The 26,067-nt window shown below is 36.0% G+C and overlaps 1 long non-coding RNA gene across 1 annotated transcript in view; it reads right to left on the reverse strand.

Annotated features, from left to right (window-relative positions):
- Positions 1 to 4,877: 4,877 nt before the first annotated feature.
- Positions 4,878 to 26,067, reverse strand: part of LOC307184700 — a 166,785-nt gene continuing 145,595 nt past the window's right edge. The window contains exon 4 of the long non-coding RNA XR_013827798.1: positions 4,878 to 5,345. This is a non-coding gene — a long non-coding RNA (uncharacterized lncRNA). The remainder of the gene's footprint in view (positions 5,346 to 26,067) is intronic.

The raw sequence follows: 26,067 nt of genomic DNA on the forward strand, positions 1-26,067 counted from the left end.
TAAAGTTCTTAAAGTTCTGCCTAGTTAACTATGGCAGAAACATCAGTCTTCAGAGAAAAAAAGAAAAGTGCAAAGACTCATTTTAAAGACTATAATACAATCCAAATATTAGGCAAAAAAATGTAAAAAGAAAAATCAGTTATTTGCTTCACAAAATATTTACTTAAAAATTATTTGTACATATTTTTTAAAAACTATCCTCTTTCAACTTTTAATGTGAATTTAACCACATGCAGCTTAAAAAAAGTAAGAACTTATGCAAAGAGAGGTAAGTTGTACTTTCTGATAAATAAACTGAAAAAGTATCATGCTGAAAACTATTTTAAAATATTATATTTGAAAAATATTTGTGGCTCGGCATAAATTCCAATTAAATTATCAAAAACAACTTTTAACAAATTGCAAGAGAAATTTATTACTTGTATATTATAAAGTCTTCATTTATTTACAGATATTGTTGAGTACCTGCTTTGTGTCAGCCAGTGATCTAGGATTAGGGATTGTAGCAGTAAACAAAACTGAGAAGACCTGCTTTTATGATGCTTGTATTTAATAGAATAAATGTATTTAAAATTTGGTATTGGAAATGGATTTATAGAATACTTTGCATTTTTTGAAGGATTTTAATATACTTCCTATAAGACCCTGCGTGACTTTCATGTTCATAATCAACTTTTCTTCATTAACATTACAAAACACCTGAGCATTCAGCAACCTCCTAAATATTTCTCTTGATTTCCAGGTAGAATCTGGTGGTTGGAGAGGGTGGTGGGATGACAAATTTTTAATGGCTATCTACCTATTTTCATTCTGACTTGTTGTGTCTGGCTCAGATCTCAACCACCTGGGTAAAGGTCATGTTCATTCTTACCTTACCTCACCATATCATCTTAAGAGCAGGGTGTCCTCCTTTTTTCCTCAAATTTCATTGACCACCAGACTATTCTATCTAGTAGTGTTTTCCCAAAAGTGAAAGATGTTCGATAATAAGTAGAATACAGATCACAATACAAGTGAACATCGGGCACTACCGACAAGCCCCTTGGCGATCACTTTTCATACAGGGCCTCTTACAGGCCAGCTCTTTCCCTTAGGTCTAATGTACTAAGTTTGCTGATGCTCTCTCTCCTCCAAATGATCTCCTGGACATATGCTGAGTTCCCCAGGGCAGGGCCTCAACTCCTTGTCTCTTCAGACTCTTGAAAACTAATCACTGCATTTTAAGGAATATATGATAAAAACCTGATCTTTCTCCTGTCTTCCAATACCAGGACAATGGGGGTTCTAAAAGAAGACAGGTTTTATACTTTTTAAATAGTTTAAAAATCCCATATAAAGAGAAAGATCCTGACTAAATTGTCTCACAACACCTCCACCACAGTTCAAAATTTCTTTTGAATATTATATGTCTTTACTACTTTAAAATATGATGGCAGTAGTTCAGCGATAAAAATAAAACAAAGATAGTGGTAAACTCTAAGTGCCAGGCATTCTTCTAAGCACTGTACATGTAGTCATTTAATCATTCATCCTCCTAACCCCCATTTACACATGAGGAAACTGAGGTGCAAAGAAGTTAATAAACTTGCTGATGGTCAAATAATTATTAAAAGGAAGACCTGGATTTAAATATAGGTAGGTTGGGCTCCAGAGTCCATGCTGACCACTTTGCTCTATTAAATCCTACTTCAGTCAGAAATATGGAAACTTTAAGATTTGAATTTTGGCCTCCACAGCTCTAATTATATTCCTTTTATTGGGCCACATGGTCCCCACAAAACAGATTTCTCCTCTTCATCACGTTTCATATATTTTCCTGAAATTGACTCAAATGTGACTTATTTGCAACATTCTGTAAAAATGTATCTTTCAATCATTTTTGCTTTATGAAAAGAATTTTACAGAAAGTCTAAAAAATAAAGATAAAATTAAAATTTTAATACTATTTCCAAAAATTATAAAAAATTCTTTTAAAGTTAAAGGGATCTAAGATTACGTGCTGATATTTCATTTTACAAAATAAGGAAACGGGTTCAATGAACTTTCAAATAAAAATAATTTGTCCAAGACATAGAGCTAAGTTTATGATAAAAAAATTCACAGGATCATCAGTATTATCAAACTCAGTCTTTTCTTTCAGTAGGTAGAAAATTAAAATTTTTTTTTCACTTGACATGCTTAATTAAACATGCTCAGGTAAATCTATACTTTCCATTTTCTTTTACAAATCTCAAAAAATCCTGTGTCATCTTATCTATCAGGACTTATATAATCTAAAAAACCTGTGCTCTTTGCATTAGCTAGAATCTATGATCCATGAATCTATGATCCATCAGAACCTGGGCCAACATGGATCTATAGAAAAATTCATCTGCTGTTTTAGTGTAGGTAAAAAGAAGAAAGAAGAAAGTGACATTCATTTTATTTCCACTGTTTGGAAATATTCTATACAGAATTGTATGTAAAGCAAATTTTTCCATAAAATTCTGTACATCTCCTTGAATGTCATTCTGTGCTGACAACTCTAGCATCCAATAATTGCCTAAGATATCATTGTGCTATCTCACATAGTATCTCCTTCCCTAGATTATACACCATACATGAATCCTTCTGAATTCCATTTTTCTCTGTAAATATCTGGTCCTCTTTTACGAGAATTGATATTTGTGTTCAGATATTTTCTATTAATGACTCAATTATCTTTCGCATTACATGGAATATAGTTTCATTTTAGCAGTGCTATACCGAAATAGGAGCTTTAATCTAAGAAATGAGTCTTAAAAACAAACATATAAATCACTAACCAACAGTAGATATTATAAACCTCATGGTAGATCTTTGGGTTCTGTATTTTTTTTTAAAGCCATGAAGAAAAGTAGACTTTACTAGTTGAGCTGAAAGAGTAGGTACAGTAAAGGGGAAAAAAGTACAGAAAGCGGTATACTTTGTTCAAGGGGCATTAGGATCCTTTCAGAATAAGGTTGTTGCTCCTTTTAATTTTTCTTTTTCTAAAAACTACTATCTTGAGGTATTATTGACATTAAAAAAATCTATACATATTTAATTGAGCAAAATTCTTTGACTGTTTAAACCACTCCAGATGGACAGCTTCCAGTTCCATCTCTGATTAGGTTTTGCCATGCTCCAAGGAGCACAATAACAAATCAAGATAATTCTTTCCCACTGCCATTGTTCTTGCAAAACTCTGCAGAAAAACAGTGAGGAATAAGGGCCATTTGTAGATTCTTTTCTAGCTTAAGTAGAGTTAAGTAAAAACGAGTAAAGTTGGGACATGTTTTTGATATCATGGTATAACTTAGAGGGATAAATTAAAAGATGTGTGTGTGTGGGCACATGAAGTGTTATAAAACTATTCTTTTTCAATGTGGTGTATTTGACTATTAAAAATGAGGTATCTAGTAACTTGGGAGCTTTCTTCTTTTTTTGTAACATATTTTCATCCAGAAGGCATCAATTTTCATGCTTTAGTTATTTATATATAATCAAAAGATCTACTTTTTAAAGACTAATAAAGTGTATTACACCATGATGCTAGAAGAGCTTAGCCTCAGACTATTCAAAAATTTTTCTAGAATTAAAGAAAAACATACAAACTGGCTAATATGAGTGCCAATTTCTCATATTCACACTGGTAATCAGTTACAATGGAAAAAAAGTTTTAATATTCCAATTCCAGATCTGCTCCTTAAATCTACTCAGCACTGAGTTTAATTTATGAGAAAATCAGTTTTAGGAAAACAAGCAACTAATTGAGGGTCTAGTGCTGATTCTACCACTCTCTAACAGAGTTATAAGAAGATAAGCTTATTTAGACATTACTTTCCTCTAGACATTACTTTCCTCATATGCTAATTGAGATTTGGGTTCTCTCCCCTAATAACCCTTTGCCAGATTTCGTCCCAAATCTATTCTCCTATTTTCTGTGGTAATAAAGACCCCTAACATTAGCTAGGCATATGGCTATCCAAAATAAAGACTATAGGTAGCTATCTCTCTTACAGTATGGTGTTGCCATATGATTAGGTTCTAGCCAATGAAATGTATTTGAAAGAATTGTATAACTTCTGGACAGTATCCTTGAATGGAAACAAGCTTCTCCCTTTCCTCTAGCATCCTCTATCCTACTGGATTGAAGGTAAAACTGATGGGTGACCCTAGATTAATTTTTGTAAATTATAAAGGCAACAAGGGAATAAAGCCTTTGTGTTGCAAAAAGTAGCTCTAGCACTTCATGTAAGTAGGAATCTATTTTTGCATTGCTTATTACATACCTTTGTGATATACTTAATTTATAACAAGGACTGAATAAAAGGTTTTTACGTTTCTGATTTATACTTCCTTAGCACCCTTCTTATTGTGGATGCAGGTTTTTTGCATCCTCATTTTTAATTCTGTACTTGCTTATTCAGTACTTGTACCCTATCTTCTAGTATTCTTAAAACTGTTTGAATTATATCACCCTGTACTTTCATTTCACCATCTATTTTACTGATCCAGAAATACTGAATAGTTTCTGTTCCTGCTCTTTTCTTACATATGCCTTTTAAAGTTAACTCTCTATTGCTAATCCGGTTGTCTTCCTTAATTTTCCACTTGCCTTTTTATTAACAGCTATTTCAAGGCTGTTTGCTGTTGTTATTATTGTTTTTTTGTTTTGGGTTTTTTTTTTGCTTCTTTCTTGGTCAGCCTGATAGGTGCTTCTACTGTAGCTATTTATGTGATAAGTCCTCTCTTTTTAAACTGCAAAGAGCATGCTTACATCTCTTTTGGGCCTATTAAATGACTGCAGCTTTTGATGACTCTTTAACCTAAGATTTGAAATACTTGGTGTCAGCTAGACATGAAATGAGAATACTCATGTAGGAAAGACAAAGAAAAATTGTTTATATAACAAAGACATCTTTACAATGAGACGCATTGTTATTAGCTGCTGGTAAGTTTAAAAATTATAAATTATTTCATTTACTACTGAAGACATTTTGCATTTTGTAATATGATTTGTTTTAATTTTTATTGATGCACATACAAAATCACATATCACATTATTTTGTCTTTCAGATATATTATTTCTGTTGAAGTAATGCAGTTTATAGAGGTATATAATTTACTTAGTATTCATTTATAAATACTGAAGATTACAAAATGTTTTTAAAAAGCAGTATTAGATTAGTAGAAATCATAAGATGTAGGAGACAGAGTCTCCTAGTTTTTAAGAATCTATAGACATGTGCTAAGGCATAGGTACATAATATTTTAGGCCTTCAGTATTCTTGATTGAGTAAAATTATTTCATGATGCTCTGGGAAATTCCAACATGAAAAACACTGAAACAAAGAAAAAAAAGTAAAAGATATATGTGCATTTAATTAAGACCCCAATAACAATGCCTTTATGTTTATATAAAAATTTCCAATATTCAAATTATTTTTGGATACATTTTTGGTTATAATGGAAGTCCGATGAAACAAGTTCTATTTATTAAGATTCCATCTTTTAACAGTCTTTTCAGCAAGTGATGTTGGGAAAGTTGGAGAGCCGCATGTAAATCAATGAAGTTAGAACACACCCTCACACCATACACAAAAACAAACTCAAAATGGCTTAAAGACTTAAATATTGACATGACATAAAACTCTTAGAAGAGAACACAGGCAAAACATTCTCTGAAATAAACTGTACCAATGTTTTTTTAGATCAGTTTCCCAGGCAATAGAAATAAAAGCAAAAATAAAAACAAATGGGACCTAATCAAATTTACAAGCTTTTGTACAGCAAAGGGAACAATAAACAAAATGAAAACACAACCTACACACTGGGAGAAAATAGTTGCAAATGATGCAACCGACAAGGGCTTAATTTCAAAAATATACAAACAGCTCATACAACTTAGTAACAAAAAAACAAACAACCCAATCAAAAATTTGGCAGAAGACCTAAACAGACATTTCTTCCAAGAAGACATACAGATGGCCAAGAGGCACATGAAAAGCTGCTCAAAATCAATAATTATCAGAGAAACGTAAATCAAAACTAGAATGAGGTACCACCTCACACCGATTAGAATGGCCATCATTTTAAGAAATCTACAAATAACAAATGTTGGAGAGGGTGTGGGGAAAAGGGAACCCTCTTACACTGTTGGTGGGAATGTAAATTGGTGTAATCAGTATGGAAAACAGTACAGAGGTTCCTCAAAAAACTAAAAACAGAGTTGCAACAAAATCCTTCAATCCCACTCCTGGGCATATATCCAGAGAAAACTATAATTCGAAAATATATATGCACCCCTATGTTCATAGCAGCACTATTTACAATAGTCAAGATGTGGAAACAACCTAAATATCCACTGACAGATAAATGGATAAAGAAGATGTGGTACATATGTACAATGAAATACTACTCAGTCATAAAAAGAGTGCAATAATGCCATTTGCAGCAACATGGATGGACCTAGAGATTATCATACTAAGTGAAGTAAGTCAGACAAAGACAAATACCATATGATATCACTTATATGTGGAATCTAAAATATGACACAAATGAGCTTATCTATTAAACAGAAACACACTCACAGACGTAGAGAACACACTTGTGTTTGCCAAGGGTAGGGAGGGATGGAGTAAGAGTTTGGGATTAGCAGATGCAAACTATTATATATAGGATGAATAAACAACAAGGTCCTACTGTATAGCACAGGGAGCTATATTCAACATCCTGTGATAAACCATAATGGGAAAATATATGAAAAAGAATGCATATACATGTATAACTGAATCCCTTTGCTGTAAAGTAGAAATTAATACAACATTGTAAATCAACTATACTTCAATAAAATAAATTTTAAAAAAAGAGTCCATCTTGTAATTGAGAGAACCGAGACTCTAATAGCTTCAATGCTGAGTATTATGTTGGCTACACAGTAATTAACTAGTAATTAAAATATGTCACAGAGTTACTGTTGGCATTATTTACTGCTATTGCTTTCACTAAAATGTACTTTGTCTATTTTAAAGATTTTATTTTTTAAATTTTTTTGTGATACATGTGTATATTTTACTTTATTTTTTTTATTGGAGTATAGTTGCTTTACAACATTGTGATAGTTTATACTGTACAGCAAAAGTGAATCAGCTTTACGTATACATATAGCTCCTCTTTTTTGGATTTCCTTCTCATTTAGGTCAGTTCCCTGTGCTATACAGTAGGTTCTCATTAGTTACCTATTTTGTACATAGCATCAATAGTGTATATATGTCAATTCCAATCTCCCAATTGCTCCCACCCCACCTTCTCCCTTGAGAAAAACAAATATCGTATATTAACACATATATGTGGAATCTGAAAAAAAATGGTATACACGATCTTATTTACAAAGCAGAAATTGAGATACAGACATAGAGAACAAACGTATAAAGATTTTAAAAATCAGAACTTGGCACACTTTTCTATGTATACTAGTATATACTTAAATTGGAAAAATATACAGTGGGTTCTGACTTAGCCTGTCATCACCCACAAAGGCATTGCTCCTCAAATATTAATGTGCATATCAATCTTTTGGGGAGGTTGGTAAAAATCCAATTCTGATTCAATAATTTTGGACTGTGTGAAGTATGTGTCAGAGTCTCTAACAGATTCCCAGGTAATGCTGAGAACCATAAACTACATTTTAGGAAGCAAGGCTTTAAAGAACTGGTTATAATGAGTGTGGTTAGGAGACTATTTCTGGTTACCATTCAAGAACCTCTTTCATGTGTCCCAGATGGACTTATGCCTCCCAGTGTGTGCTGAGAGAGCTCTCACCCATATTCTTTCAAGCTCTTTTAATTTTACCATTAATATCCAAAATCTCTTAGCTACATAGATTTTATTATTGAATTTTGTTTGTAAGGTCTGAGTAAACTGAATATTCCCCCTTTCCAGACCACATTCCCTTACCTCATCTTCACTCAAAGAAATTTATATTCACCTCTATTGTTTTTCCATGCTAATAAAATTATATAAAGCATTATATTTAGAGGTGTAATTTTAAATTTGTTTTGGAAAAATGAGATCATAATAAAACTACCTCTCTGCATTTTACAGTTTTCACTTAGTAGATCAAGATGAAAAACTTCTATGTGACTACTCTTTTTAATATCTTCATATTCTCCATAGTTTGGATATGCCATATTTGTACAGCAATTCTTTTACACAGAGGCATCCATCTTATTTCATTTTTTGCCACAGCACAGTTACAATAAACATCCTGTAACTGTATGAGTGAGACATATTTCTATAGGGTATATTCATAGAAGAAATTTGACTATATATATTTCTATTTTAATGGATTTTGTCATAGAGATTTCTAAGTACTGTACAATTTATATTTCTACTAGCAATATATTATAGGACTTTCTTTTTCCTGTTAACAATGGTATTGCTAATCAGAAAAATATACATTGAATGTATCATATCTTGTAATGTAAAATCAATAAACCACTTATTATATATATTTGCCAATTTTCAGAATACTGGCCACACTATATTACAGGGGTTAACTCAGTTGCAAATATTTTTTTTTAATATCTTTACTGGAGTATAATTGCTTTACATTGTTGTGTTAGCTGCTGCCTTATAACAAAGTGAATCACCTATACGTATACATATATTCCCATATCCCCTCCCTCTTGCATCTCCCTCCCACCCTTCCTATCCCATCCCTCTAGGTGGTCACAAAGCACCGAGCTGATCTCCCTGTGCTATGCAGCTGCTTCCCACTAGCTATCTATTTTACATTTGGTCGTATATATAAGTCCATGCCACTCTCTCACTTCGTCCCAGCGTACCCTTCCCCCTCCCCATGTCCTCAAGTCCATTCTCTACATCTGCGTCTTTATTCCTGTCCTGACAGTAGGTTCTTCATAACCTTTCCTTTTTTTTTTTTAGATTCCATATATGTGTTAGCATACAGTATTTGTTTTTCTCTTTCTGACTTACTTCACTTGGTATGACAGACTCTAGGTCCATCCACCTCACTACAAATAACTCAATTTTGTTTCGTTTTATGGCTGAGTAATACTCCATTGTATATATGTGCCACATCTTCTTTTTGTTGTTGTTGTATTTTTGTTTTTCCTGTTAAGCTGTCTTTTTTTTTCATGTTTTTATTGGAGTAAAATTGCTTTACAATGGTGTGTTACTTTCTGCTTTATAACAAAGGGAATCAGTTATACATATACATATATCCCCATATCTCTTCCCTCCTGCATCTCCCTCCCTCCCACCATCCCTATCCCACCCTTCTAGCTGGTCACAAAGCACCGAGCTGATCTCCCTGTGCTATGCGACTGCTTCCCACTAACTACCTATTTTACATTTGGTAGTGTTTATATGTCCATATATAAACTACGACTCTCTCACTTTGTACAAGCTTACCCTTCCCCCTCCCCGTGTCCTCAAGTCCATTCTCTAGTAGGTCTGCATCTTTATTCCCGTCTTGCTCCTGGTTCTTCATGACAATTTTTTTTCTTTTTTTTTTAGATGTCATATATATGTGTTAGCATACGGTATTTGTTTTCCTCTTTCTCACTTACTTTACTCTGTATGACAGAATCCAGGTCCATCCACCCACTACAAATAACTCAATTTTGTTTCTTTTTCTGGGTGAGTAATACTCCATTGTATATATGTGCCACATATTCTTTATCCATTCATCTGTCGATGGACACTTAGGTTGCTTCCATGTCCTAGCTATTGTAAATAGTGCTGCAATGAACATTGTGGTACATGACACATTTTGAATTATGGTTTTCTCAGGATATGTGCGCAGTAGTGAGATTGCTGGGTCGTATGGTAGGTGTATTTTTAGTTTTTTAAGGAACCTCCATACTGTTCTTCATAGTGACTGTATCAATTTACATTCCCAGCAACAGTGCAAGAGGGTTTCCTTTTCTCCACACCCTCTCCAGCATTTATGGTTTGTAGAATTTTTGATGATGGCCATTCTGACCGGTGTGAGGTGATACCTCATTGTAGTTTGATTTGCATTTCTCTGATGATTAGTGATGTTCAACATTGTTTCATGTGTTTGTGACCATCTGTATATCTTCTATAAAGAAATCTCTATTTAGCTCTTCTGCCCATTTTTGGACTGGGTTGTTTGTTTGTTTGTTTTTTTGATATTGAGCTTCATGAGCTGCTTGTAAATTATGGAGCTTAATCCTTTCTCAGTTGCTTTGTTTGCAAATATTATCTCCCATTCTGATGGTTGTTTTTTCTTCTTCTTTATGGTCTCCTTTGCTGTGCAAAAGCTTTTAAGTGTCATTAGGTCCTATTTGTTTATTTTTGTTTTTATTTCCATTTCTCTAGGAGGTGGGTCAAAAATGATCTTGCTGTGATTTATGTCATAGAGTGTTCTGCCTATGTTTTCCTCTAAGAGTTTTATCGTGTCTGGCTTTACATTCAGGTCTTTAATCCATTTTGAGTTTATTTTTGTTTATGGTGTTAGGGTGTGTTCTAATTTCATTCTTTTACATGTAGCTGTCCAGTTTTCCCAGCACCAGTTATTGAAGAGGCTGTCTTTTCTCCATTGCATATTCTTGCCTCCTTTGTCAAAGATAAGGTGACCATATGTGTGTGGGTTTATCTCTGGGCTTTCTATCCTGTTCTATTGATCTACATTTCTGTTTTTCTACCAGTACTATACTGTCTTGATTACTGTAGCTTTGTAGTATAGTCTGAAGTCAGTGAGCCTGATTCCTCCAGCTCCGTTATTCTTTCTCAAGATTGCTTTGGCTATTCATGGTCTTGTGAGTTTCCATACAAATTGTGAAATTTTTTGTTCCAGTTCTGGTGAAAAATAGCATTGGCAGTTTGATAGGGATTGCACTGAATCTGTAGATTCCTTTGGGTACTGTAGTAATTTCCACAATGTTGATTCTTCATCCAAGAACATGGTATATGTCTCCATCTGTCTGTATCATCTTTAACTATTTTCATCCATATCTTAGAGTTTTCTGCATACAGGTCTTTTGTCTCCTTAGGTAGGTGTATTCCTAAGTATTGTATTCTTTTTGCTCCAGTGGTAAATGGGAGTGTTTCCTTAATTTCTCTTTCAGATCTTTCATCATTAGTGTATAGGAATGCAAGAGACTTCTGTGCATTAACTTTGTATTCTGCTACTTTACCAGAATCATTGATTAGCTCCAGTAGTTTTCTGGTAGCATCTTTAGGATTCTCTATATGTAGTATCATGTCATCTGCAAACAGTGACAGTTTTACTGCTTCTTTTCCAATTTGGATTCCTTTTATTTCTTTTGTGTCTCTGATTGCTGTGGCTAAAACTTCCAAAACAATGTTGAATAACAGTGCTGAGAGGGGAAATCTTGTCTTGTTCCTGATCTTAGTGGAAATGGTTTCAGTTTTTCAACATTGAGAATGATGTTGGCTGTGGATTTGTAATATACGGCCTTTATTATGTTGAGGTTAAGTTCTCTCTACGCCTATTTTCTGGAGAGTTTTTATCATAAATCGGTGTTGAATTTTCTTGAAAACTTTTTCTGCACCTATTGAGATGATCATATGTTTTTTATCCTACAGTTTATTAATATGGTGTATCATATTGATTGATTTCCGTATATTGAAGAATCTTTGCATTCCTGGGATAAATCCCACTTGATCATGGTGTATGATCCTTTTAATGTGTTGCTGTATTCTGTTGGCTAGTATTTTGTTGAGGATTTCTGCATCTATGATCATCAGTGATATTGGCCTGTAGTTTTGTTGTTTTGTAACATCTTTGGTTTTGGTATCAGGGTGATGGTGGCCTCTTAGAATGAGTTTGGGAGTGTTCCTCTCGCTGCTATATTTTAGAAGAGTTTGAGAAGGATAGATGTTAACACTTCTCTAAATGTTTGATAGAATTCTCCTGTGAATCCATCTGGTCTTGGGCTTTTGTTTGTTGGAAGATTTTAAATCACAGTTTCAATTTCAGTGCTTGGTCTGTTTATATTTTCTATTTCTTCCTGGTTCAGCCTCGTAAGTTGTGCTTTTCTAAGAATTTGTCCATTTCTTCCAGGTTGTCCATTTTATTGGCATAGAGTTGCGCCTAGTAATCTCTCATGATCCTTTGTATTTCTGCAGTGTCAGCTGTTACTTCTCCTTTTTCACGTCTAATTCTGTTGATTTGAGTCTCTTCCCTTTTTTTCTTGATGAGTCTAGCTAATGGTTTATCAATCTTGTTTATCTACTCAAAGAATCAGGTTTTAGTTTTATTGATCTTTGTTATTGTTTCCTTCATTTCTTTTTCATTGTTTTCTGATCTGACCTTTATGATTTATTTCCTTCTGCTAAGTTTGGGGTTTTTTTGTTCTTCTTTCTCTAATTGCTTTAGGTGTAAGGTTAGATTGTTTATTTGAGATGTTTCTTGTTTCTTGAGGTAGGATTCTATTGCCATAAACTTCCCTCTTAGAACTACTTTTGCTGCATCCCATAGGTTTTGGGCCATAGTGTTTTCATTTGTTTCTAGGTATTTTTTGATTTCCTCTTTGATTTCTTCAATGATCTCTTGGTTATTTAGTAGCATATGGTTTAGCCTCCATGTGTCTGTATTTTTTACAGATTTTTTTCCTGTAATTAATATCTAGTCTCATAGCATTGGGGTCAGAGAAAGTACTTGACACAATTTCAATTTTCTTAAATTTACTAAGGCTCCATTTGTGACCCAAGATAAGATCTATCCTGGAGAATGTTCCATAAGCACTTGAGAAGAAAGTGTATTCTGCTGTTTTTGGATGGAATGTCCTATAAATATCAGTTAATTCCATCTTGTTTAATGTATCATTTAAAGCTTGTGTTTCCTTATTTATTTTCATTTTGGATGATCTGTCCATTGGTGAAAGTGGGGTGTTAAAGTCCCCTACTATGCCTGTGTTACTGTCAATATCCTCTTTTATTGCTGTTAGCATTTTCCTTCTGTATTGAGGTGCTCTTATGTTGGTTGCATAAATATTTACAATTGCTATATCTTCGTCTTGGGTTGATCCCTTGATCATTATGTAGTCTCCTTCTTTGCCTCTTGTAATAGTCTTTATTTTAAAGTCTATTTTGTCTGCTATGAGAATTGCTACTCCAACTTTCTTTTGATTTCCATTTGCATGGAATATCTTTTTCCATCACCTCACTTTCAGTTTGTATGTATCCCTAGGTCTGAAGTGGGTCTCTTGTAGACAACATATATACAGGGCTTGTTTTCGTATTCATTCAGCCAGTCTATGTCTTTTGGTTGGAGCATTTAATCCATTTACATTTAAGGTAACTATCAATATGTATGTTCTATTACCATTTTCTTAATTGTTTTGGGTTTGTTATTGTAGGTCTTTTCCTTCTCTTGTGTTTCCTGCCTAGAGAAGTTCCTTTAGCATTGGTTGTAAAGCTGGTTTGATGGTGCTGAATTCTCTTACCTTTTGCTTGCCTGTAAAGGTTTTAATTTCTCTGTCGAATCTGAATGAGATCCTTGCTGGGTAGAGTAATCTTGGTTGTAGGTTTTTCTCTTTCATCACCTTAAATATGTCCTGTCACTCCCTTCTGGCTTGCAGAATTTCTGCTGAAATATCAGCTGTTAACCTTATGGGGATTCCCTTGTATGTTATTTGTTGCTTTTCCCTTGATGCTTTCAGTATATTTTCTTTGTGTTTAATTTTTGATAGTTTAATTAATATGTGTCTTGTCATGTTTCTCCTTGTATTTATCCCATATGGGACCCTCTGCGTTTCCTGGATTTGATTATTTCCTTTCCCATACTAGGGAAGTTTTCAACTATAATCTCTTCAAATATTTTCTCAGTCCCTTTCTTTTTCTCTTCTTTTTCTGGGACCTCTATAATTCGAATGTTGGTGCATTTAATGTTGTTCCAGAGGTCTCTGAGACCATCCTCGATTCTCTTCATTCTTTTTTCTTTATTCTGCTCTGTGGTAGTTATTTCCACTATTTTATCTTCCAGGTCATTTATCTGTTCCTCTGCCTCAGTTATTGTGCTACTGATTCCTTCTAGAGAATTTTAAATTTCATTTATTGTGTTGTTCATCATTGTTTGTTTGCTGTTTAGTTCTGCTAGGTTCTTGTTAAATGTTTTTTGTATTTTCTCTATTCTATTTCCAAGATTTTGGATCAACTTTACTATCATTACTCTGAGTTCTTTTTCAGGTAGACTGCCTATTTCCTCTTCATTTGTTTGGTCTGGTGGGCTTTTACCTTGCTCCTTCATCTGCTGTGTATTTCTCTGTCTTCTCATTTTTCTTAACTTACTGTGTTTGGGGTCTCCTTTTCACAGGCTGTAGGTTCATAGTTCCCCTTGTTTTTCGTGTCTGCCACCAGCAGGTATGGTTGGTTCAGTGGGTTGTGTAGGCTTCCTGGTAGAGGGGACTGGTGCCTGTTTTCTGGTGGAAGAGGCTGGATCTTGTCTTTCTGGTGGGCAGGACTCTGTCCAGTGGTGTGTTTTGGGGTGTCTTGAACTTATGATTTTAGGCAGCCTTTCTGCTAATGGGTGGGGTTGTGTTCCTGTCTTGCTAGTTGTTTGGCATGGGGTGTCCAGCACTGTAGCTTGCTGCTCGTTGAGTGGAGCTGGGTCTTAGCATCGAGAAGGAGATCTCTGGGAGAGCTCTCCCTGATTGGTATTATGGGGATCTGGGATTTTCTGATGGATCTATGCTCTGAACCCGGCTCTCCCACCTCAGAGGCTCAGGCTTGACACCCGGCCAGAGCACCAAGACCCTGTCAGCTGCACAGCAGTGAATGTGGCATTCTCCATTATGAAGTCAGATTATGAGGGTCTATAATAGCTGTTCTGGCTGACTTGGTAGTAATTTGTCTAGGAGGCTGTCTCCAGCAGCCGGTGGCTAAAAGAGTAGGTCTCTGGATGTTCTCCCAGAATCTTCAACGTTTTCATAGAGGTCTTCACTGGGTTCAGTTATGGATTCGGTACCAATGGTCTCAAGAACACCTTACTCTCTCAAGGTTGTGTGCTTGAAACAGCTCCTAAGTCTAAGGGTCTACAAGCTGCAGGAAGACAAGACCACCCGGGGCAGACTGCAAGCCATGATTCTTGCCACGAACCCTGATGCCGCCATTGTGGGATCCGGCTTCCCCTGCTGTTCTTTATTCTGAAAAGGAATTGCAGGGAAGTAGCATTCCAAATAGAGCTTGCTAGCCAGGGGGACACCTCAAAGGACCGTGGTGAACATTAGATAAGTCAGTACACATCAAAGTTCCAACAGCTCTTCCATCTCCTTTAGTATCACATCTCCTTCCAAGCATTCCACACTCACATTCATTCAGGTTGTTGCACAGCCCAGTTCAAATCACCTTAAAATCTGCCTTGCTGATAAATCTAGTGTGAGAGGGATCAAATTCTTGAAACTTTTTTCTGAGATCATCCCTTAACCTCACCACGAATCAAACATGGCCGTGAATTGGAGGTATCTGACATTTCCATTTTCATCAGGGTGGATTCTGTCAAGTAGCAACTCAACATCTTCATCAGTAATCTCCACACCAAACCTTGAAGAAGTCTTGTTACCACACACAAGCCCTTTTCCTGAAGTAGCGGCAGGACAACTCCCGTCTGTGACCATGGGCTAGGGTCAAGGCTAGGATAGGTGCAATGATGAATACAGTGGTGGAGGATGTGGCTGGTAGCAGGGCTTCCTTAGTGAACAGCTTGATTGCATCAGCAAAGGGTTGGAGCAGACCATGAGGGCCTACAATGTTTGGTCCTTTTTGGAGTTGTATGTAGCCTAAGATTTTATGTTCTACTAGTGTCAGGAATGCTACGGCTGAGAGGATAGGGAGGATGAGCATTTAAATGTTAATTATAAACATTTTGTTGGGGAGAGGGTTTGAAACTCTGAGTATAAAGGTTTAAGTTTTATGCAATTGCCAGGCTCTGCCACCCCAACAAAACCCTGGTCTCAGGTAGATTAGTTTGTGCTCACTTATTAAGCTGAGATTAGATCATTAATTACATTAAAGGCGCTTATTTAAAGTGGGCCTTATTTCTCTTGTCCTTTCATACTGGGAGAAATGCGTAATAGATAGAAACCAATCTGGATTCCTCCAGTCTGAACTCAGATCACGTAGGACTTTAATCATTGAATAAACGAACATTTAATAGCAGTTACACCATTAGTATGTCCTAATCCAACATTGAGGTCGTAAACCCTATTGTCGATATGGACTCTAGAATAGTATTGTGCTGTTATCACTAGGGTAACTTGTTCTGTTGATCAATTTTTTGGATCAATAAGTGATACTATGCTTTGGCTAGCAGGTCTAGGCTTTAATCATTTGGAGGGTTTTCTGTGCTCCAAGGTCACCCCAACCGAAATTGTCAACCCATGTAAAATTTTGTTATTCCTTGGTGGTTCAAGATTGTGATTTTGGGATTGATTAATTGAAGCTCCATAGGGTCTTCTCGTCTTATTTTGTTATCCTCGCCTTTTCACGGGGAGGTCAATTTCACTGATTAAAAGTAAGACAGTAAAACCCTCGTGTGGCCATTCATACAAGTCCTTATTTAGAGAACAAATGATTATGCTACCTTTGCACAGTCAGGATACCGCGGCCGTTTAACGATTGTCACCAGGCAGGCAGTGTCTCTAATACTGGTGATACTAGAGGTGATGTTTTTGGTAAACAGGCGGGGTTTGTGTTTGCTGAGTTCCTTTTACTTTTTTTAATCTTTTCTTGGGTGCACGCCTGTGTTGGGTTAACAGTGTTTTTAATAAATAATTTAGTGTTGGATTATATTTATTTGCTGTTAATTATCAGTATATTATTAGTTGCTGATGTAAGCTTGTGCAAGGAGAAATATTTCTTGTTACTCATGTTAACAGTATTGTTTCTATAGTCTTATAGATTAATCCAGTAATTAGGCTAGGAGTTGATTTACTTAATATTGGAATTAAAATGTTGTTTTGTTGTCGAGCTTGAATACTTTCTTAACTGGTGGCTGCTTTTAGGCCAACTATGGTATTGTTTGTTTTTACTCTCTAGTCAGGGTTGTATCCATTTGTAAAAAGCTGTACCTTTTTAGACTAACATCTAAATATACGTTGAGGCTTATTATGGTTTCTAGTATTATTTAATGTTGAACTAAAATTCTTTTCCTGGACAACCAGCTATCACCAGGCTCGTTAGGCTTTTCACCTCTACTTATAAATCTTCTCACTATTTTGCCATATAGATGAGTTCATTCTATTAACTGTTCATAAGTAGCTCGGCTGGTTTCGGGTAGTTTAGCTTAAGTTTTCTTTGTTAAATTGTTACTAGTTAATTCATTATGCAAAAGGTACAAGGGGTAAACTTTGCTTTTTATTACTTTTAATTTTTCTTTCATCATTCCCTTACAGTACTTTCTCTATAGTGCCATCAGTGTTTAAATTTCTATCTCCTATACTTTAGATGTCTGGTGAATGTTTTATTTGATTGGTTTGTGCTAGTAATGGTGGGAAAGGTGTGGGCTAGATTTGGTTAAAGACATACATAGCTTATGAAATCTTCTAGGTGTAAACTAGGTGCTTTATTTAAGCTATATCTTGTTCTATCCAAGCACACTTTCCAGTATGCTTACCTTGTTACTACTTGTCTCCTCTCATATAATTGTCTAGCATGTGTTGATGGACTAGGGCTTTGTCATGGCATTTGAGGAGGGTGATGGGCAGTGTGTGCGTGCTTCATGGCCTTATTCAATTAAGGGCTCTATTCTTAATTTACTACTAAATCCCCCTTTGATTTTAAGGTTTCATAAAAACTTTCGTGTGAATATAAAGGGTGTTCTTGGTATAGAAAATGTAGCCCATTTTTTCCATCCCATAAGTTACACCTTGATCTAATGTTTTTATGTATTATAGTTATGCTTACTTTTGCTCCTTTTTAGGGTTTGCTGAAGATGGCAGTACATAGACTGGAGTAGCAAGGGTTGATGAGGTTAATCGGGGTTTATCGGTTATAGAACAGGCTCCTCTAGAGGGGTGTGAAGCATCGGCAAGTCCTCTGAGTTTTAGGCTGTTGCTGGTAGTACTCTGGCGAATAATCTAGTTTTTATGGTTATTTGGGTTTAGGACTAAGCATAGTGGGGTATCTAATCCCGGTCTGGGTCTTAGCTATCGTGTGATCAGATTATATTGAAGTCACTTTCGTAGTTTATTTTAGTTTTAATTATGGCTTTCTACAGCTTAATTAAGGTTTAACTTTATCTTGTGTGGCTCTTTAACACACTTTACGCCATAGTTCTATTAGCTTGGGTCAATAATCGTATGATTATTGACCCGCAGTGGCTGGCACGAAGTTTACCAACCCTAATTAATATGGCTTAGTCAAACTTTCGTTCATGGCTTAATTTTTATCATTGCTGTCTCCCGTGGGGGTGTGGCTAAGCAAGGTGTTGTAAGTTGCTGGTGTGGCGTGCTTGATACCTGTTCCTTTTAATCTTAGTGACCTAGAGGGCACTCTCACTGAGATGTGGATATTTGCATGTGTAATTCTATTAAAAACTTATAGAAAGTCTGGGACCAAACCTTTATATTTATGGGGCTAGTAGGCCCATCTAGACATTTTCAGTGTCTTGCTTTATGAGGTGTTTAAGCTACATTAACTTGCTGTACGTAGGTGATGTTTGTATGTTTATATTATGTGGCTTATGTCAGATTTAGTATTAGATTTTCGATAGGATGATTGGTGAATCCAGGGGGGAGTCTGTCTATATGGGTGGCGAATATCTAAGTAGTTCATTGGTATGATATGGGGGGTTGAGGCTTAATTCGTTATAATATACAATTATTCAAATCTGCGGGGGGGGGGGATAGTAAAGTATTATGTTCTGTAACCATTATTTCAACTGCACACGTTGGTTGTGCTAGCCAGAGAGCAAATACATACAAGTCCAGCTACAATGTGCTTGACTGTGTTTAAGGTCATAGCTGAATCCAAGCAATCTTCCCCCCAAAATAAAAAATACCAAATGTATGAAATCACAGTTATGTGTGAGCATGGGCTGATTAGTCATTAGTCTATAGAGATGTCTTATTTAAGGTGAAAGAGTGGGTGATTTTAAGTGGGATGGCCCTGAAGAACCAGATGTCTGATAAAGTTCACTAATAGAAACCCCCACGGTTCATGGGCCCAGAGTGAGAAGAGGGAACCCTGCCGAGCGGGTTGCTGGTTTCACGCAGCATGGTGATTAAGTTCGCGATATAATGGACAGGATTATAGGACATGTTGGCTTGAATTGATTTAACTTAATGTACTATGTACGATCAATAATAACTATGTACTACGTAATATTAATAATAGACTATACATGCTTATTATTCATGGTGCAAACAACTTAATGCACAATTATACATACAATGTACATATACATATACACAAGAGAGACGCTGTTTTGATTATGTGGCAGTACAAGCATGCACGACTTACATAGCATGTATGCAGTAAAATAAATTATTTTTAGTACTGACATAGCACTGTAGTTTTGTGAATGTCTTATATCTTTTTTCAGGGAATAGTTTATATAAAATTTCAGCCTTGAGCCTCGGGGAGATGTGCTGTTCTCCTTTTCCAGTTTACAAGACTGGGGTATTGCGTTATACTACAAAGACTCTTCATTTCAGGAGTTTGTTTTCTTTTCTTTTTTTTTTTTTTTTTTTTTTGTGGTACACGGGCTTCTCACTGTTGTGGCCTCTCCCGTTGCGGAGCATAGTCTCCGGACGCGCAGGCCCAGCCGCTCCGTGGCATGTGGGATCCTCCCAGACCGGGGCACAAACCTGTGTCCCCCGCATCGGCAGGCGGACTCTCAACCACTGCGCCACCAGGGAAGCCCAGGAGCTTGTTTTTCATGAGACTAGCTATTGGTATTAATACTAGAATTAAAAGAAAGTATAGGATAGATGCAAGCTGTCCGACAGTCATATACAGGTACTCCACAGGCTGTCCTCCGATTCATGTTAGTGTCAGTAAGTCTGCCACTAGTACTCAGAACAAGAATTGACTGAAGGGTCGAAATATTATGCTTCGTTGTTTAGATGTATGGAGTATTGGAATGAATGCCAAGATTAGGATCGAGAGTGGCAGAGCTAAGACTCCTCTAGTTTGTTGGGGATTGATCATAGGATTGCATATGTGAATAGAAAATATCATTCTGGTTTGATGTGTGGTGGCATGCTGAGTGGGTTTGCTGGGGTGTAGTTGTCAGGATCTCCTAACAGGTCGGGTGAGAATAGGGCTAGTACCAACAAGGCTAAGATTAATAGTAAAGCGTCCAAAATGTCTTTAACTGTATAATAGGGGTGGAATTGGATTTTGTCTGTATTGGATGGAATTCCTGTGGGGTTGTTAGATCCTGTTTCGTGGAGGAATAGGTGGACGGCCGCTAGTGCTGTGATGATGAAAGGGAGAATGAAGTGGAAGGCAAAGAATCGTGTTAGTGTTGCTTTATTTACAGAAAAACCACCTCAGATTCATTCGACAAGGGTGGTGCCGATACATGGGATTGCTGAGAGTAGGTTTGTGATAACAGTTGCACCTCAGAATGATATCTGTCCTCAGGGTAGGATGTAGCCTATAAATGCGGTGGCTATGACTGTAAGTAGCAGGATAATTCCAATGTTTCATGTTTCCTGAGAGGCGTAGGATCCTTAGTACAAGCCACATCCTATGGGGGCATAAAGGCAAATAAAAAACATGGAAGCTCTGTTTGCATGTATGTACCGGATGATTCAGCCATAGTTGACGTCTCAGTAGATGTGTGTTACTGATGACAAGGCAGTTGTTGTGTCTGGTGTGTAGTGTATTGCCAAGAATAGACCTGTTAGGATTTGTAGGAGTAGGCAGACGCCTAGCAGGGAGCCAAAGTTTCATCATGATGAGATATTTGATGGAGTGGGGAGGTCAATGTGTTGTTGAGAATTCTTATTAGCAGGTGTATTTTTCGGGTGTTGGTCATTGGTGTTCTTGTAGTTGAATGACAACGATGATTTTTTATGTCATTGGTTATGGTTGAAGTCCATGTGGGAATAATGATGACATACATTGTATTTATTTTGAGCATTATTTTTGTGATTAGTTTTGTGGGGGTTTCTTCAAAATCTTCTCCTATTTATGGGGGTCTAGGGTTGATTGTGGGTGGTGGTGTTGGGTGCGGGATTGTCTTAAATTTTGGTGGTTCATTTTTAGGTTTAATGGTATTTCTGATTTATTTAGGGGGAATATTGGTCGTGTTTGGTTATACAATGGCTATGGCCACCAAACAATACCCTGAGGTTTGGGTTTCTAACAAGGTTGTGCTAGGAGCATTTCTTTTAGGGTTAGTAGTAGAGTTTTTAGTAGTACTTTATATTTTGAAGCATGAGGATGTGGAGATTGTGTTTGAGTTTAATGGGGTGGGAGATTGAGTTATTTGTGATACGGGTGACTCTGGGTTTTTCAGTGAAGAGGCTATGGGAACTGTGGTGTTATATAGTTATGGTACTTGGTTGGTGATTGTTACGGGTTGGTCATTATTTATTGGTGTTGTGGTTATTATGGAAATTACTCAGGGTAATTAAATAGCAGCATGCTGAGGGTGATAGAAATAAGGAATTATTAGAAGTAGAGCTTGATAATGCCTTTTTTAAAAAAATGTTCTTTAAATCTTTATGGAGTATAATTGCTTTACAATGGTGTGTTAGTTTCTGCTTTACAACAAAGTGAATCAGTTATACATATACATATGTCCCCATATCTCTTCCCTCTTGCATCTCCCTCCCTCCCACCCTTCTTATCCCACCCCTCTAGGTGGTCACAAAGCACCGAGATAAGGCCTTTTTGATTTGAGACTAATGTGGAATATTTTAGTTGAATGAAGGCTGTAGTCTTTGGTAGGATGGTTTCTAGTCAGATTAAGTCTAGTAAGGAGGTTGCTAATTTTTGGCTTATTAATAGATTTAGATGGGGAGGTAGGCAGTGTATGATGGTGGGGAAGTATCCTAAAAGAGTGGAGAACTTAGAGGAGTCTGAGGGGTATATATATTTTAAGTTTTGTGTGTTAAGGTTGATTTTGAATGCTAGTACAAAATCCAAGGTTGTTACTACAAGGGCAGTCAATTTTAAATGTAGGGGTATGGTTATTAGGGGGATGGTTGTTGGAGGAATGCTGTTGGAGATGATGAAGCCAGCAAAAATACTTCCGATTAATAGGCGCTTGATGGAGTTGATTAAGAGGGAGTTGTTTTCATTAACAGGCACAGAAGGAGAGAAGCGGGGCTGTCCTAGTAGTGCAAAGAAGATAATGTGAGTGCTATAGATAGCTGTGAGGGAGGTAGCGGTTAGAGTCATTAATAGGGCTCAGGCGTTGGTATAAAACATAGTGGCGGTTTCAATAATCAGGTCTTTAGAGTAAAATCCAGTGAGAAATGGTATTCCTGTTAGTGCTAGGCATCAAATGATAAGGGCTGTTGCAGTGAACGGCAAGGTCCTGAATAACCCTCTTAGTTTTCGAATGTCCTGCTCATTGACTAGGTTGTGAATGATAGACCCAGAGCATAGAAATAATATGGCTTTAAAGAAAGCGTGCATGCAAATGTGTAAAAATGCTAGAAGAGGTTGGTTCAGGTCAATCATTACTATTATTAAACCTAGTTGGCTGGAGGTAGAGAAGGCAATAACTTTTTCAATATCGTTTTGAGTGAGGGCACAGACAGCTGTAAAGACGGCAGTAAGGGCTCCTAGGCAGAGCATTATTGTTTGAATGAGTTTGTTGCTTTCTATTAAAGGGTAAAATCGGATAAGCAGGAAAACTCCTGCTACAACCACTGTGCTTGAGTGGAGTAGGGCCAAGACTGGGGTAGGGCTTTCTACTGCTGAAGGGAGTCAGGGGTGAAGTGCGAATTGGGCTGATTTTCTGGCTGCGGTTAGTACGAGTCCTATGAGGGGTAGGTTTAAAGAGTTCTGGTTGAGTATGAAAATTTGTTGTAGGTCTCATGCGTTTGTGTTAGATAAAAATCATGCCACTGATATGATGAATCCGACATCTCCGACGCGGTTATATAAAATTGCTTGAAGAGCAGCTGTGTTTGCGTCTGCTTGCCCATACTATCTTCCGATAAGCAGGAAAGATATGATTCCTACTCCTTCTCATCCAATAAAAAGTTGGAAGAGGTTGTTGGCTGTAACAAGGATTAGTATAGTGATAAGGAAGAGGAGTAAATACTTGAAGAATTGGTTGATATAAGGGTTGGAGTGTATATATCATATTGAGAATTCTATAATGAACCATGTGCCTCTGGGCGAGGGTCACCTTTGTCACCATGTGACCACCTGCCCGGAGACTATAAAATGTGGAGAGACACCCTCAGGCCCCTGAGAGATTCTCAGTTGCAAATATTAATCGTAATCAATACTAGGTATATTAACATTGTTTATGGTGTATTTTGTGATGTAGCATATTTTAAAAAAACATATAGTCAAATATATCTTTTTTTCCATAGCTTCTAGGTGTTCTGACATGGCTAAAATTCTTCCTAACCAATAGGATATTCCTTTAATCTCTTACATTTTATTAAAAAATGTTTAATTTTTACATTTATGTTGTGTTTCATCTAAAATTTATTTTTGAATAGTATGAGATAATAATCTTTATTTTCTCCTATTTAGAATGACAGTTGGGTCAACACATTTGATAAATCAGCCATTATGTTCCCACAAAATTAAAATATACCAGTGTCAAATATAAAATTTCAATTATGTATACACTGGAATCTATTGTTCTCCACTTGGTTTCACTCTTGGATTTTCTATTCTTATACCGAAAACAATTTTTTAAAAATTCTGATGACTTTAAATTGTTTCACTTTCTTACAAGGCCAGTCTTTTGTTTTTCTTTGTTGTAATTATTTTGGCTATTCACAAGATTTTAATTTTCAAATAGAATTCGAGATCATTTTACACAACTAAAAACTGATTGCTGTGATCCCATTGGAAATTACATTAAATTTATAATATAATTCAGAGAGAATTGAAAATTTCATCACATTAATCTTTCTGTCAAAAGCATGACATCTCATTCAACTATTCAGATCATATCTTACATTATTAAGATTGAGTAGTTTCCGGTATATAGTGTAATACTTGGTTCCTTAGTCAATGTTTGCTTTTTCCGTCATTTCATTGTTACCATGGTTTTCTACTTCCATATTTTGCTAATTTATTCAAATGCTACAAATTGCTTTTTAAAATTTTTCCTTTGGGGACTTCTGCTTCCCACTATGATAGATTAGCTTGTATTAGACCAACTTGCCCCTTCAAGAATAAGTATAAAATTTGTAAGAAAAAACAAAATCAGCTCTTGGAAAGGTAATAGAGTAAAATTAAGAAAACCACAGTTTTACAGGGCAAAGATCCTAGAGAGAAGAAAAAGCATTGACAAGAGTCCAATATTTTCTATCACTTTTCTTTCAAAGTATATGTTGATTAATAACAGTAGGAAATGTAGTAAACAAGCATAAATAAGGTCAGAACTTATGGTGGCCTCTAGGAACCAGGGGAGCAAATAATTGTAATTCAAGCCTACAAAGTGATCTAATATCTGGAGGAGAAAGACCCTGTAGAAAAGGGAGCTGTAGAAAAATGAGCTTAACATTCTGTTATGCTTTTCTCCTTGAAGCCTTATTCATTTCTTCAAGTCATGGGACAAAGGCTAAGAAATTAAAGGAATACATATTTACAGTCTAAACTAGAGATCAGAATCTATGACCCACAGGTTCAATTCAGCCCAATATCTGTTTTTATAAATAAAGTTTTATTGGAGCAAAGACATATTCATTTGTTTATGGTTTCTCTAATGGATGCTTTTGTGGCTCAGTAGCAGAACTGAGTAGTTATGACAGAGACTGTATGTTCTGAAAAGCCTAAAATATTTACTATTTTGCTGTTCACTTAAAATGTTTGCCGATCCCTGGTCTCATCCAAACAATTTTAATTACAAGGGGGATTTTCTTGATACTAATGCTAGGAAAACAAGGGTAAGAATAAACAAGGATTGCCCTAAACAAAAGCTAATAGGAAACTGGCTAAACATCATAAAGACTAAAATAGTTTATCCTTACTTGGACCAGGAAAAGTTGCCCTTACTTCTAGCACATTCTAGAAGTAAAGTAAATAGATCAAAGAGGAAAATAGGATCTTGCAGAGCCCTCCACAATTTTTCAAACACACCACTGGCATTAAATAAATAATTTCCAGGACTGTCAGGAGATGGGGTAAAAATGACAGAAATTCAAGAGGAAAAAAAAAGTCCATATAAGACCATATAGGACAAATCCAGAGCAAACATCATTTTCAATGGTGAAAAACTGAAAGCATTTCCTCTAAGATCAGAAACAAGACAAGACTCTCTCCCCTTTTACCCAACATCAATAGTTTTGGAAGTCTTAGCCATGGCAATCAGAGAAGAAAAAGAAATAAAAGGAAACCAAATTGGAAAAGAAGTATAACTGTCACTGTTTGCAGGTGACATGATACTATACATAGAAAATCCTAAAACTGCTATAAGAAGACTACTAGAGCTCATCAATGACTTTAATAAAGTTGCAGCCTACAAAATTAATACATAGAAATCTCCTGCATTCCTATACACTAACAACAAAATATCAGAAAGAAAAATTAAGGAAACAATCCCATTTACCATTGCATCCAAAAGAATAAAATCCCTAGGAATAAACTTACCTAAGGAGGCAAAAGGCCTGTACTCACAAAACTATAAAACACTGATGAAAGAAATCATAGATGACACAAACAGATGGAGAGATATACCATGATTTTGGACTGGAAGAATCAATATTGTCAAAATGCCTATACTACCCAAAGTAATCTATAGATTCAGTGCAATCCCTATCAAATTATCAATAGCATTTTTCACAGAATTAGAACAAAACATTTTACAATTTGTATGGAAACACAAAGACCCCGAAAAGCCAAAGCAATCTTGAGAAAGAAAAACAGAACTGGAGGAATCAGGTTCCCTGACTTCAGACT

Source organism: Stenella coeruleoalba (assembly GCF_951394435.1).
Source record: "Stenella coeruleoalba genome assembly, chromosome: 3".
Lineage (NCBI taxonomy): Eukaryota > Metazoa > Chordata > Mammalia > Artiodactyla > Delphinidae > Stenella > Stenella coeruleoalba.